General features: G+C 39.9%; 1 long non-coding RNA gene across 3 annotated transcripts; it reads left to right on the top strand.

The window, feature by feature from the left end:
• The first annotated feature begins 5916 nt into the window (after positions 1-5916).
• On the top strand, positions 5917-16218 carry LOC118565782. Of its 3 annotated transcripts, none has more exons than XR_004932603.1 (4): positions 5917-5979; positions 9574-9722; positions 11205-11265; positions 16092-16218. It is a non-coding gene; the product is annotated as an uncharacterized LOC118565782 (long non-coding RNA). The 3 variants fall into 3 exon arrangements; XR_004932605.1 differs by having other exon boundaries at positions 16089-16218; XR_004932604.1 differs by having other exon boundaries at positions 9571-9722.

Raw genomic sequence — 16218 nt, 5'->3', positions numbered from 1 at the left:
GTAAAAACACTTTAAGCACAACGTACAAAATCTTTAACGTGTCACTCGCCATTAAACAAACTTTGTATTTTTTAGATTAACTGCATAAACTGGACCCAGCGATGCTACTTTAACAATATCGTAACGCTTTTACGTGAACTTGTTTAGTTCTTCTATAAAAGTCGTCTTAAAACCGTCTCAGTGCTGCCCTCTTAGGGTTGAACAGGGGCATTGCAGGTGAATTGGTTCAAACGGTTTGTATTTTCGTCACCATACGGTTGTTAAGTCTGACGTCGCGGGTGAACTTCTATTTCCACATCAGCTGTACATGACGCTGTGTTTTATTCTTATGGTTAAGTTTCAAACTTGTATTTATGCTTTAAAATGTCAAACGTTAACGTCGTGCGTACTGTAGTTAGCATATGTGACACGTTAGCTTAATGCTAACGAGGTGAGTCAGCAAAAATGGCACCATTTTAATAATTTCCTGGAGAATAACTTAGCTCATCAACTGCAGCTATCTCCTCTTCTCCTTCTCATTGTACTGGAAACGATAAAATGACAGATTGAGTTTTTTTTTTTTTTTTGTCTCCGATCTATTAAGACGGCGCGGTACATAGCACAGCGGCATATTGAGTAAACAGTGTATTCGGCCGGCTTGGATCCGGAAGCAGTGGTGGATACGTCACGACTTAACGGCCCCTTAGCCCAGCTTTTTTTGGGGAGGTCAAAAACAAATAAATAAAAAACACGCCTTTTCACACTTCTGTGGCAAAACCACCAGACGTCCGGGTCACCGTTTGTGTCAGCGGCTACTTTGTAGCGAGTAGCGCTTTGTAGCGGCGACCTGACCAGTCTGACCAGTTTGTGTGCAGGGTGCCGTTTCTCCTGCAGCTTTCTAGAGCCTTCCATACATTTGAATAAATAAATAAACAAATAAGTACATAAATATTTCTCCTTATAGTCCCACAGAAAGGAAATTTGTCTCTGCCCAACACTGAGCGGCACATGGGGAAGCAATCTGTAGTAGAGGGTCCTGCTCAAGGGCCCAAAGTGACAGGCTGAGCTTTGAACCTCTGAGCTTTGAGGCCACCACTCCCAATACAGAACCTTCACGATAAACTGTCTAAATAAGACATTTATTCGACAAAGCGACATAACGCTGAAACTGGGCCTATGAGGGCAATCTGGACCATTTTACCCCTTTCTGGACTAACCTTACACAGCTTTAATTTAACATCTGTAACCCCCGTATTCACTACATACAATATATGTGAATTATTTAAAGACCAGGTTTTGCTTTTAGAAGTTTACCTTTATTCTCTTTGTAAAAAAACAACAAAAGTTAGCAGCTATGACGCATTTTTAGGTTTTAGTTTATACGAGTCACCCACCTCTGACTAGGCCTGTACATACAAATCAATACAAAGATTAATATTGATGTTCTTTAAAACGATTTAATCGATGGATATACCTCCCATCCCCTAGGGGGCGGTGTTACAGCGCACCATTACTGTTGACAGCGAGGAAAAGCAAGTGAGACAAATTTGCGGAATGGCCGACAGAATATTAGAAGCGCATTTGTTCCTAAAATCAGACGTTTGGGAACATTTTTGGTTTCTGTGATCCGTTAAATGCGTTGAACCAAATGCACTTTATTCTTATTATCAATAAATTTAACAAATATATTTTAGCAGTTATGACGCGTTTTTAGGTTTTAGTTTATACGAGTCACCTACCTTTGACTAGGCCTGTGCGTAAAAATCAAAACAAAGATTAATATTGATGTTCTTTAAAACGATTTAATTGATCGATATACCTCCAAACCCCTAGGGGGCGGTGTTACAGAACACCATTACTGTTGACAGCGAGGAAAAGCAAGCGGGACAAATTTGCCAATGGCCGACAGGATTTTAGAAGCGCATTCGTCCCTAAAATTAGACGTTTGGGAACATTTTTGTTTTCTGTGATCCGTTAAATGCGTTGAACCAAATGCACTTTATTCTTATTATCAATAAATTTAACAAATATATTTGGCTGGTTTGGTTGATTGAATCACTTTGAGCATTAATTTGAAAGTAATAAATATCGATATTGGAGTCAAATCAAATCAAGCTGAGCTATGTATGAAGAATCGTCTGATCCCAGATGACACCCAGCCTTACATCTGACCTATGATGAGCCATTTGGGCATAAATGATTTACCGGTACCACCCATACTGCACTTTTCTCATTCCTCAGTGTGATCCTACCCGTCTAAACATGTCATATATCTCTCTTGCAGTGGTCTAAAGGAACACAACATCCACATCTTTATCCATAAATGAGGGGTTTTTGGACTTTAAACACACCCTGTGGCCTGAAAACCCTCGTCAGAGCGTCTGAGAGCAGAAACCGAGGCTCAAAACTCTGAGGATAAACCCTGTGAGTCAGAGGCAGCAGACAAACCTGCAGCTCTGACGCGCTTACATCTGCCTTCATGGTCAAACTGAACACTTTATATGTGCTGCTGAGGACAAAGTGCACAGACTTCATCTCTGAGGGAAGATAAGACAGGAGACTCTGACCTTTGGCCTTAGCGATCCAGAGCAAGTGCAGCCATTGTTGTTTAGCAGTCATGTGTGGCTGCAGCATAAATACCCGACAAGTATTTTTATTTTTTTTCACCTACTTCTGTTTTACCAGGGAGGAAGATGTTCTGGACTTCCGCACGGAGGCAGTGAACGCGGCACGGTGCTGCGTTCACTGCCTCCGTGACCTGAATAAAAGCAGTGAACGTTCAGCCTCATTTTCTGCAGAAATCATCTAGTTTTTGGTGTTTTATTCACCCAATGTTTATCTGTCAACACAGACAGGACGATATAAAACCAGAATCTGGACGATGTGCACATGCAGGAGCAACAAGTTGCCGCACAGAACCAGAACTTCTGGGTGTTTTCAGATTATGGCTGCTTTTTTTTCCACCTATTTTTACACTTTTAAAAACAGCACAACTGTGGAATAAAACCACCAAACATCACATGAGGTCACCTGACAGACAGAAATGTGCATTTAAGAAGCAGCCAAGTGGTTCCTGTAGAGCAAGGCTGCAAACTTGACCCATAAATAAATGTTAATGAGGTAAAACAGTTCTTGTCTGTCTTCCTAAAAAAGGGAGTGTTCATTTTAAGGAGTCAACTTTACTTCCACATAAACTTTAATTCATAATTTAAAGAGAAAAATCACAAAAAAACGAGTTTTACCAGCAGTAAGCCGACCGTTGGGACATTAAAACAAACCGCAACCAAACAAAACTTGTTGATTTTTACCTTTTTTAAGCCTGTTTTAAACCGACTCCTACCGTTTTTCCAACTTTTTTTCCTCTTCAACTCGCCGTCTGTCGGGTTTTATTCACGTCAACTCCTCATCTTTAAAGGCTTCAGACGGACCGATTCACTAAATTTGCGTTAACGCCTAAAAGTAGCGAAAAAACAGAAGAAAAGCCGAACACATCCGGAAGTGTTTCTGGATGAAACGTTTGTCACAGAGGGTGTTTGGTTTCCTGCCCGGGGCTCACCGCAGGGGCGGTGATATTCTCAGGTGAAAGGTGATGCGTTCCGCATCGGAAGGTGTCCGGTCCGCGGATGACGTGACACACACAAGTTCAGTGTTTTATCTAGACTTTTTCTTGTTTATTTTTATTTTATTTTATTAGAGATTCAAAAATATTATGATAAGGCATATTCAATTAAATTCAATTGTATTCATATAGCGCCAATCTATGAAACATGTCATCTCAAGGCACTTTCCAAAGTCAAATTCAATCAAATCCTCCAGGTTGGTCTGAAAGTTTCCTCTCTAAGGAAACCCAGCAGGTTGCATCAAGTCTCTCCAAGCAGCATTCACTCCTCCTGAAAGAGCGTAGAGCCACAGTGGACAGTCGTCTGCATTGTTGATGGCTTTGCAGCAATCCCTCATACTGAGCATGCATGAGGCGACAGTGGAAAGAAAAACTCCCCTTTAATATTCTGCAAACAAATTATAGTAATTTAACATATTAAAGGGAGCAGAGTATGAATAAGAGAAAAAAATAATCATGTTTACAAAACATGTTTACAAGAAAAAACAAAATAAAAAAAGCAACAGTATCAGAACATAACCAGAAAATGTGAGTATAATTACAAGAGGAATGGCTGACAATGACAGAAAACCGACATTTACTTTGAGCATAGATATAATTTTATCACGCAGTAGGATTAGTTAGCCACCGCACTGTTCAATGCCAATTCCAATTTATCATCTGCTTATTTTACTTTTTTTTTTAAATATAAGTTATGTTACAGTTTCTTACTTACATTTAACACACAAATTAATCTGTGTAAGACTTTCATAGTACCTCACTCAATCACTTGTATTTATTACATTTGGTCTCACTTTTACAAAGGGTGTCATCTGTAAATATTGTCCATTTGCCATAAAAACAACTTGTATGGCAGCTATTTATCCTGCATACACTTACATTAAACTGTACTTTGTTGATCTGGAATGGCCTAGTCACATGTGTAATGACAGTAAAGTTGAACCTAATCTAATCTAACAACAAATGCAGGTTTAACCAGTTTTCCAGTTCTTTTAATCAAATAATCGCATTGAGTTTCCACAACAGGATGAAACTTAAAGAGCCAGTAATATGTTTTTTTAATCTATTTTTCTTGTAAATTGTTTGGAAACTATGGCCTCTTTTTCTGTTTTTACATCGTTTCCCACAAATATTCACACCCTATAATAGATAGTCTATCTGTTCTCGTTTTGCAAAAAGTTAGTTTTCTTCACGTTACAACCTAAAAACAGAAATAAAATAGTCGTTCTTCACAAATTAGAACACATGTCTTACAGTATAAATGTATCAAAAATTACAAGTTGTCTTTTCCCAAAAAGTCATGTATCCAGTTTTATTCAGCTAACTCAGATCAAAGAGGGAGCTCTCTCTCTCTCTCTCTCTCTCTCTCTCTCTCTCTCTCTCTCTCTCTATATATATATATATATATATATATATATATATATATATATATATATATATATATATATATATATATATAGCTCACAATAGTTCAGATCAAAGCATATTCATGCTAGAATGTCCTAGTCAAAGCCCAGACCTAAACCTAACTGAGAATCTGTGGCAAGACTTGAAAACTGATGCTCATGTGGGAAACTCGTTTTATCTGACTGAACAGGATCTATTTAGCAAATGAAGAATGGACAAACATTTCCATTTCTATAAGGCTGGCAGAGACAAACACCTGCAGCTGCAATTGTAGTGAACTGTGGTCCTACAAGGTGCTGAATAGAAAAACAATCCACCATATTTACATTTTTCTTTGCTTTTTTTAAATTGTTGAGCTTCTTTAGGTTTATTTAATTCCGTTTAATTGTCGAATTATATCTTACCAAGAAAAGGCAGCAAACAAAGTTGAGACAAATTAAAATATGTATAGATCTGTTGAAGTTTTCTTGATTTTTCTCATTTCATTGCTCACATTTAAATTCCTGCACTTTATTTTGCACAATAATAGGTGCAATGAACATGGAAATTAAACTAATTTGTTACGTACAGGGAAGAAAACCGAGAGATGTCGTGTACATCATCCTGCTGGCTTTAAAAACATTTTTAAGGGTTTTAAGGGGGAAAAAACTACAATTTGTTGTTTAAAACAAAACAAAGGTCTAAAACTCTGCTAAACACGTACAAAAATGTATAAACATTGAAGTATGTTATAACCAGTTCGTTTCATACTGTAAATAGTGGGTTCAAATGCAAATATGATCGATTATTTATCAACTTTCACAGGTTTTAACAGCGTTGTAATCGAGCGCCATCTTGTGGCCCGGTGCTAGAATGCGCAACCAGGAAACTGCAACTCTCGCGATGCTCCACCTTTCACCCCCCCTGTCTCAAAGTCCAACCAGACAACTACCGGATAAGTGGGTTATGGTCTGAAAAAACAACTTTTAAAACCGGTGAGTAATAAAAATAAGCATTTATAGCTGTCAGGCAGTAACTCTGTGGAGATTTAAACCTACGAGACATGATTTATATCAGGTTTAGGCTGGTTTTGGACCAGTTTTCCTGGTCCTGGCAGCAAATTAACGGTGACTATTAACTTTTAAAGGGGTGTAACAGTTGCAAGAGAGTAAATGCATGACATTTTGGGTAAAAGCTTAACCAGTTAGGTGAAACCTTGGCTCTAAATGTAGATATGAGCTCTGTGCTGTGCACCGTGTTAATGTTTTCCACCTGGTTAAATGGCTTTAAGGTAAGTCAGTGTTAATTGAAAGAGAAAGTAACCATCACTTTTTCCTTTCCTGCAAACAGAGAGACTTACTCCAACTTTTTCTACGATGTTTCTCTAAATGACTCTGCAGCTATATTAATATCTGCAGAATTGGTTTCACTTCCCCTTTAAGCCAATTTGAATCAAAAGGTTGTAAAACAAAAAAAAAAGAAAGAAAAAGTACCATACTTCTGCACAGCTCTGTCCACTCACACCATTGCAGCTTAATCTCTGACAACTTGCATTGCTATTTGCTGAAGCGTTTAAATTTAGTGTAAGCAGCTGTATTAGCTAAATAACAACAGACACAAACACACACACACACACACACACACACACACACACACACACACACACACACACATATTGTGTTTTACCTGAGTGTTTTTGCCTGTACTGCTGACCTCAGGTCGGTTCAGTCACATGACCAGCCCAGGTAAAGCTGTAAAAGTCGTCGCCTTCTTGTGTTATCAGTAGGCGTGGGCAGGTATTTGATTCCAATTTTATTAAATGGGGTTTGATTTGGGAACAGGTAAAAATAAACGTAACACATTCCGTTTTGAACAAAAACAAAAAAAAAAACAATATGATCTTTCCAAAAAAAACAAAACAAAAAAAACCAATTTACTGCAACATGATAAACTAATCATGGGATGACCAACAATCCACATGCCTCTTTGGAAAAAGCAAGCAATAAGGGGAAAAAATAGGGATGCACGATGTATCGGCATTGACTTCGGTATCGTCCGATGCTAGTCACTTTTTTAACATTTCGGTCCGATAAGTTAAACTAAGCCAATATTAACAACCTGGGTGTTTATTTCCAGCTTGTTGCCCTTGGGGCCAGTGTTTCAAGACACTGGCGCCACGGGTGATATAGAAAGCAAAAGCATATCGATAAAATAAAAATAATATTGATCGATATCTATAATTATCAACAAATTCAAAACGTATATTTTAAGTGCAGCCCTGGCCATTTGATGCTGTTGCTTAGCAACCTATTTTTAGGTGCAGAACACTGAATTCAAGCTCAACCCTTTATTCAACCAACTTTTTACCAAAAATGCAAATTTTAAAAAAAGAAAAAAGAACGCGTGCTCTCTGAACTATTTGTAGGGGGCGGAGCTTACTGGGTCTGCGTTGTGATTGGTTGGGAGGATGTAATGACTGTAGCATTAACCTACACGGCTAGAATGAAGGAGGAAGAAAAACTGTTATTCTATTGAGCTTATTATTGACCCTTTTTTTCTATCATGGATATACCTCTATCGATCGATCGATGTATATTGTTAATGAATTATCTCCAGCCCTATGTTAAAGTGACAGTAATGCATCACAGCCAGGATTGTGTTTTTTTTTAATGAAGCAGAGATTTAAAAACAAAAACAGTATGTAAGTCTAGACTATAACCCACACTAAAAAATTCAGTTAGAATAGTTTTCAGTCGGTACAAACTTTTACAAAAGTTAACCGTCACAGAAACGTAAATGTGTGTCTGCACACACATCGATAAATATCGGTTATTGGACATAACAGCAATTAATATCGGAAATTGATATCGGCCCAAATCTTCATATCGGTGCATCCCTAGAAAAAACAAAATAATAATAATAATAATACAGCCCTCCACTGACTTCAGATTATATTAGCTTGTTTTTTTCCATTACTGTAAACTAAGTCGGTGCCAGAATGTGCCCATGGTGGGACATTAAAGGAATTTCTTATCATACCAAGTCTCTGCATTTCATTATATTATGTCAATTTACTGTTTAAGTCTGATTTAACCTTTATTTATACAGGTTTTCTCATTCAGATCCATTTGCAGGAGAGACGTTTTGCTAAAAGTAAACAAATAAGCCACAAACACAGCAAGAGCAGAAATAATTAAACCACCTGATTCAGATTGAATAAACTGATAAAACATTAGAACCAGAGCTCTGTGTCTCTATCTTGCTTAGAATAGATTTAAATGATCCCAGAGGAATCAACATGGATCACTTTTAGGTCCTGCTGAGGTCCAAGGTAGAAAGGAAGAGTAAGAAAAATGAAAATTTTCCAGGTTCTGATGGTACCAACGGAGCGCTGGAGGAAATAAAGTCCTGAGAGGAAAGTCTGAGGCCGGACTGACTGAGTTAGGATAAATGAGGTGATAGTAATATAGAAATATAACATACACTGCAAAAACGGAACTGAAAATAAGTCAAATTTTCTTGAAATTAGTCTATTTGTCCTTGATTTGAGCACGTAAATAAGATGATTTGCCAATGGAATAAGATTTTTGCACTTAAAATAAGAATAACTCATCTCCATCATCTTATTTAGAGGGAAGAATATCTAATTATCTTATTTTAGGGGTCAAAATACTCACTTCATTGGCAGATCGTCTTATTTACCTGCTCAAATCAAGGACAGACGCACTCATTTCAAGAAAATTTAACTTATTTTTAGTTCCGTTTTTGCAGTGTAGTAATAGTAACAGTGCAAAGATGGCTTTATAGATGGAAAATGTGCCAATACACCAGTTTACGGATTGATAATGATGGTCAGCTGACCCGAGAATATAAAATCAATATTTTCTTTTAATAAAACTGAATATAATAATTGAACTTTATTGATTTCACAATGGAAAAATTCACTTCTGCTTTTAACCCATCACCCTTGGGGAGCAGTGGGCTGCCACTGTGCGGCGCCTGGGGAGCAATCTGGGGTTAAGGGTCTTGCTCAGGGACCCAGAGTGGCAGTCTGTGGGAGTTGAACCCAGAACCTCCCAAGGGCAATGCTCTAACCACCAGGCCACCACTCCACCATCATATGAGTGTTTAGACAGATTTATTCCACAAACAGAAATACAACCGTCCACCAGACTAGTTCAGACTTTAAATAGGTTTAAAATAATTAAATAAATCTCTGATCCTCTCAAATTATGAATACACATTTTCAAAATAGATAATATTTTTAAATTTACCGCTGAGGTGTTAAGCATTTTAAACCAAGGAATAAAATGTAGTCAGTTTTTCCTTCAGTAGACTAGGAGGTGGATTTTGTTCATAAAGCACCTTTCACTGTGCTTTTCACAATAAAACACAGACGATAAAGACATGGAAGTAAAGATGAGACCAGTAGACGTCTGGTAGTCAGCATGCCAGAGAACTGTAGAAGGTTCTTCGTATGAACGCGACGGAACATTTTAGCCTCTGCAGAACCTCGTGGCCACGCCTGAAAGCTGATTGGTAAATGTGAGGATTCTCTGGTGACCGTGGTCTCATTTCTCTGCCAGCAGCGAGCCCACCGCCTTGTTCCTTCAGGAAACGACGAAGACTATGGTGGAGCTGTGAGGAGGAGGATGGAGCGGAGGGAGAACCTTCATCCCCTGATGGTCCTGTCTGCAGAGCAAACGTCTGGAACCCTCAGAGGGAGGAAAGGCTGCAGGTCGGTCACAGAGGAAACTACTACTCTCATCATCATATCCTGATCTCTTCTAATTCACTTGATCTGATCTACTCAGAGCTCTTCTCATCTATTTAACTCTTATCTGTTATATAATTTGCTGTTCTGGTCCAATGTATTGGGATTTATTGTTTTAAACCATCATTTTCTATGTCTCTGACTGCTCAGCCTCTTGTTTAGTAGTTTTTATATTGGTTTCAATCTGCTGCGTATAAAAACATCCCAGTCAGGCCATGAAGATGTTTATAGACTGAAAACTTTGAAATTTAAAACTTTTATTTGGGACATGAGAGGAAAACAACCAAAAAGAAATGATGTCAGAGAGAAAAAACAAAAATAAGAATAATTATCAGATACAGAAAACAAAACCTTCATATTCAGCTGGAAAAGGGCAGGAAGAAGCCGCTGCTTATACAGATCCTGATCCTGATTTCTATGTGAAATCTCTCATTATATATATTTACACATCTAATTTATCCTCCATGTCACAATTTCTACACTTTACTGATGTGTCTTTACAGTCAGGTTATTGTTATGCCGTCCAGGCCATCTGTTCTGTCTACAGCCTCCTGTAAGTTATCCATAGAACTACAATAATCTTTAATTCAGTTCAGTTCAATTTTATTTATATAGCTTCAATTCACAACACAGTTCATCTCAAGGCTCTTTCCAAAGTCAGACTCCATCAGATCCTCCAGGTTGGTCAGAAAGTTTCCTCTCTAAGGAAACCCAGCAGGTTGCATCAAGTCTCTCCAAGCAGCATTCACTCCTCTTGAAAGAGCGTAGAGCCACAGTGGACAGTCGTCTGCATTGTTGATGGCTTTGCAGCAATCCCTCATACTGAGCATGCATGAGGCGACAGTGGAGAGGAAAACTCCCCTTTAACAGGGAAGAGAACCTCCAGCACAACCAGAACCAGACTCAGTGTGAACGCTCATCTGCCTCGACCCACTGGGGGTCAGAGACGAGCAAACCCACCAACAACCTTCTACAGTATGTGACCCATAGTAAGGACCCAACTCATTGCACACTGCTGCGATTTCCCTCAGCAGATGATAACAAAAGCCGTTCTCATCTCTGTTCTGGATAACAAAGCCGGTTCTGGTTCCCCTTCACGGTCATAATGTTGCCTTTTCACGTAGAGAACGGACCAGGCGGTGTGCTACTTCTGCTTTTCAGTCAAATCAGCAGGAATAAAATTATCTCTCTGTTTCCATCGTCTGACTGGAGCCAGCCCAGCTTCCTGCAACGTCCCGGCTTCCTGGTTCATGAGTGAAAGCACAGATCACCGCTGGGGTTGTTAGACGTAGAGCAAAGCCCGCTGTTGCTCCTCTGTTGCAGGTTGTGGCACGTCTGCTGGTGCTGAGCGCCTCGGTCGGCTCGCTCACAAGGAGCAGGAGGGCCTCAGAAAGGCTGGCCAGCAGCAGAATGAGCTGCTTCCTAATGTCTGAACTGTCCTTGCAGGCCGGAGGGCAGGAGAGATGTAATGTCAGCAGGCGACCACAAGATGGCAGAAGACTAAAACGTGAGTAAGGAACGCAGCGTGGGTCACGTGACCAACACTATAAGCCCCGTTTACACTACACTTTTTTTTAACCGTGCCGAGACCAGTCCAAGCACGGTTAAAACTATCGAGAGTAAATGGATCGCAAACTGAACTGAACCGAGCCAGACACAACCGAACTGCGCTAAATCTAGACCAGTTCGATAGGTGGGCTCTGCACGGTTCATCAGTGGCTCAGTTCTCTGATAACAAAAAGTGCATGGGCAGACCGCGTCATCTCCTTACAGTCAGCTGACTAAACAGTTCTGTAAGCACAACAAAAATGAGGGGGATTTAAATAAAACAGAGAAATAGAAATATATAATAAAACGTGAACAACTGATGAGAGCAACAGCTGATAAGCCTCCGTAATCATAAAATTTCAGACATTCATAATAATACTAGCTTCCTTACCGTGCCACACGGTTTCCAGAGATGATTCTGCTTAGCAGCGTGATCAACCTCAGTGTCTGTCGTTGTTTCCTGCGTCTGTATATCCTGATTAGACGTTCGTTTGTCTCATCCACGTCCCAAAAGCCGACTCTGTCAAGTAAATTCTCCAAAAGTTTCCGTCTTCGCCTGACTTTCCGCAAACAACGAATTATAACCAAACATAACTTCCTGAATGTTACGGGCGCCGCCATTTTTATTTGCTTGGTTCCCTCCCTCCATCCTAGAGAGCAGTAGTACCACAGATCACCACTAGGAGGCGAGGAACCGTGCTAGCGTGATGTGTAAACGCTCGTATGAACCAATCTCGGCACGGTTAACTGATCCAAGCTCGGTCCGACCTCGTCATGGATCGGTTTAACAGGCTAAATGTAAACGGGGCTTATGATGACGTCATACGTTTTAATTTAATTACAATAACCAGTCTCTGTTTTGCCTGTTACTGTCTTTTACTGTCTGACCTGCTGCTGCTGCTGCTTCCACTGCAAGGCCCTCTGTGTCTACAACGCTTTAGTTCCCCATGAATCGACTCATTATGGGAAACAGATCTATACATAAACTTGCCTCCCTGCACAGCATCAGTTATCACAACTCAGCAGTTTATAAAAGGTATTATTTCACCTTGTTGGAGTTTAATAAAACTGCTAAATCTCAGCCGACCTGTCCAGGATGGACGCCGCGTCCCCGGCTCTCGCTGGAGACCCCCCCCCCCGCCCCCATCACCCTGTGTTACGTGCAGCCGCGTTTCTCCATCATAAGAATCAGCTCAACGTAACACCTGCACGGAAAACTGGGTAGAAAATCGATGGATGGTTGTTAAACTTTTAAAAGGTTTGTCAGAAAAAAACTTTACTGGCTTTTAATGATTTTTTTATAGTGTCCTGTCTGGCAGTGTGGCAATAAGAATTGTCGCCTTAATGCCAAAAACAGCCCAACAGATTTTACTTTCAATAGTGGAGTCGTGGTGCTTCCCTTGATTTATACCTGCAAGTAGTTTTATTAATAAAATTAGATAATAATGAGAGAATAACAAAACACCAGTCTGCTTCTTCACCTGCAAAGAGATGTATAAAGAACATCACGACCAGCCGATAAAGTGTTACAGATACATTGATTAACACTTTTTAAAGCTTATTAGAAAAACTTGCGTAAAGTTAAATATTGTTTTAGTTAATCTTGTCTGGTGTTTTTAGGTTGGAGTAAAAATCAGTCGTGCTCTCCTCCAGGAAAAATTTAAAATTACTTCCCAAAAAGGCTCCCAGGTAATCTTCTTTCTGCTGCGTAGTTTCCTTAATGTTCTGCATGCGTCTCTATCCCTGTCCCTTTATTTCACAAGTGTCCTGCTGTGCCGTTCACACAGCGCCGTTCCAGTAAAAAACGCACGTCCAATGCGTTTTTTGGACTTTTCCAAACCTGAGCCGGTCAAACGCGGAACATTGTTTTATTTTGTGGGACATCTGGACATCAGCTGGACGGTCCCGCTCGGATGGGGACATCTGGTCACCCTAAGCTCACCACCAAACGGCTGTGAATGGGTTCCTGAGGACTTAATGAAGCGCTGTACACGTGCAGACGGTTTTTACCGTTTACCCAGCATGCACTGAAGCAGCGGTGCCACGTTTACCGAGATCACTGAGCAGAGAGCGTCCATGCAGGGTTACGGGGGCCTGGGGTCCACCCAGACCAGGGGTCTGCAACCTTTACAGTCTAAAGAGCCATTTTGCCTCCAGTCCACTAGAATTAAAGTCGTTCAGACCACAAACGTTGCCTTGGCCTTTATAAAAAAGATAAGTTCTAATTTGTGATAAAGATCTACTGTAGGAAATATGTTGTCATCGTTAAAGAAACAACCTTTTATGTCTATTTTGAGGTTTAAAAAGAGAAGATGGACAGGAATGTTGATATTTGTGGATAATGATGTAAAAAAAAATCATAGTTTCCAACATAATGAAAAAATATTGATTTAAAATGAAATATTACTGGAACCTTTGGCATCATTCTGTCATGCAAATTAAAATTATTCTGAGAAGAAACGTATTATATATTATCTTATGAATTTATTATCATAATTACATTTAAATACCATAATAAAAATATCATTTGTAGCCAAAGTTGCAGACCCCTGAACTCCAATATAATTAACTTTCTTCATGAAAGGCGTTCTGAAGCCGGCTTCCTACAGATCCTGGGACTAGAAAAGGAAACCAGTTTATCAGCACATCACCGTCTATGTGAACAGGTCACAGTTTAAGTCGACTCTGTTACCATTTCAGCTATTTATCTATTTTATTGTTCTTCTGCCCCAGTATATGATGGCAGCACCAATAAAACCAAGAACCTGTGTTGTGGTTTTGGTTTTGGTGCCCGGCGCTCTGAGCGGGGCCCCGTCTGGTCATGGGTTGCCGGGTGGAAACCTACTTCCTGCCGTCACACATGGTGTAGCCAGGAAAGGACCCAGACCCGTTAGAGGAACCGCGCCGCATCCTTTTGTGTTTTTTTTTTTTTTTTGTATCTTCACAGAATAACACTGAGCATCATTTCGGCTGCAGGTTTCCAGCATGTCGTCAAAGAGGAAGTGAATTTATTTACTGCTTAACCACCAACGCAAACTAAACCGGGGCTAAAACTTCTGCTTTTAGCTCTAAAGATGGTTTTAGGCACATTTAAAAAAAACAATTCTGCTGCTCTGGTTCCGCTTCAACCTTTTTTTTTCCTTTTTCTTTTTTCGTTTCTGTCATTAAAACATTTTAGCAAACCCTAGTAACGCATCGTCTCTATAATGTAATGTAGAAGTAAAGCCTTTAACATTAGAGTTCAAATAGAAGAGCAGTTTTATCGTGTGTGATGGTTGATTATTGTTGTTTTTCTCTATGTGGCTGGTCGAAATCGCAATTAAAAATGCTCCAAATAATAAGAAATTTTACAGTATGCTGGGTGCCTCCATCGAGAGCAGTCAGAAAACACAGCCGTGACGTCAGTGTAGCCAAACATCCTCGATCGCGTGCCGAGAGCCACTAATTCACGCATTAAGCATTCTGAAAGGATCGTTAAAAAGTCGTTACAATGGTCTATTGTACGGCTGCCAATCGTAAGATGGCTTTGGATCGGGGAAAGGAAAGTTTAATTATCCGATGGACCCGAGTTTGCGTCAAATTTTGATCGGGAAAGGCCGGGTAACGCTACCCCTGTTGAATCCCTCTCCCTGCCATGCTGCCTGCTAGCATCATCATCATCATCGCTAACTAGGGCTGGGGGATGAATCGATTTAATCGATTAATTCAAATTTACAATTCTTTAAGATTTCGTTTTTGGAAAATCTGGATTTTATTTTGCCAATACACTCATTGGGTTTCCATGAAGAGAACAGCATGTGATGCTGAATATATGTTTAGGCAAATGTATTGTCAAAATATTGTTAAGTGGAAACTTTATTTACCATAATACGAGGTACTTAATTTACTTTTTTTAAAACTTAGTTTGATGTTCACAAGTGCAGTGAAGCCTGTTCTTAGCTCAATGTGTAATACCACTAGCAGCAAATGTTTTGTTATATTTTCATTGTTTATAATGATGATGGCTGCCATCTTGTTTTACAAGCATGTTTCACAGCTTGTTTTTAGTTGCACTTTGAATTCAGGTCAACTCCCTGACGAAATGCTTGACATAAAAAGCATTAAAATAATTTCTTTAATTTCTTCTTATGAAACAAAAAGGAGGAAAAAAAAATTGATTAATCGGATTTGGTATGATAAAATCAGAGATTGATTTTTTAATCCATATTGCCCAGCCCTATCGCTACCACTCAGAAGCACATGGCTTTGTTTCTAACCTCCCATTGGCTAGCTTCGTATTCGTCCTCGTTTAAGGTTAAAAACTCCATCACAAAGGTGACTAAATATTGACTCACTACTTAAAATGATTATTTCCTGATATCGTGTTTGACTAAGGTGACGTCACGGCATCCTACAGCGCCCCCTTGTGGCTAAGACAGCGGGTCACGTGACTGAATGGGGAATGTAGCGTCGTCTGCTATCTTAGAGAATTATTTTATGCTACAAACAACAAAATGCTGGATTTTTTTGTTGTTGTTTTTCACTTCTGATATATTTAATTTTGTACACACTGTCAAATGAGAAACGATAAGTATGTGGTTTTCTATTTGAACGTTAAGAGGGGCTCAGGAATTATCGAAGCACAGCTGCAGCAGTTTGACGTTTTTATTGGAGCTGAATTCTGGATCGTCTGGAAATTTGTGTCTGACTCGGGCCTCTTCATGTCCCGCCGTGATTATTAAAATAAATCCGACTGGTGGCGGGTTAACGCACAAACTCACGCTCTTCCCCCCCCCTGTCCAGCAGCAGTGCGGGTTGTTCGTCACGCCTCGGCGCTGCGGGAGACGGCGGCATGGATTCTCTGAGGAGAGGCTTCGCCAACCTGCGGACGCTCATGGAAAGCCACGGTCAGCCGGCACACGCCGCTGCAGAA

The sequence above is a fragment of the Fundulus heteroclitus genome, chromosome 14 (genome assembly GCF_011125445.2).
Source record: "Fundulus heteroclitus isolate FHET01 chromosome 14, MU-UCD_Fhet_4.1, whole genome shotgun sequence".
NCBI lineage: Eukaryota > Metazoa > Chordata > Actinopteri > Cyprinodontiformes > Fundulidae > Fundulus > Fundulus heteroclitus.
The sequence above is the reverse complement of the archived record's forward strand: the minus strand, read 5'-3'. Positions and strand labels throughout refer to the sequence as shown.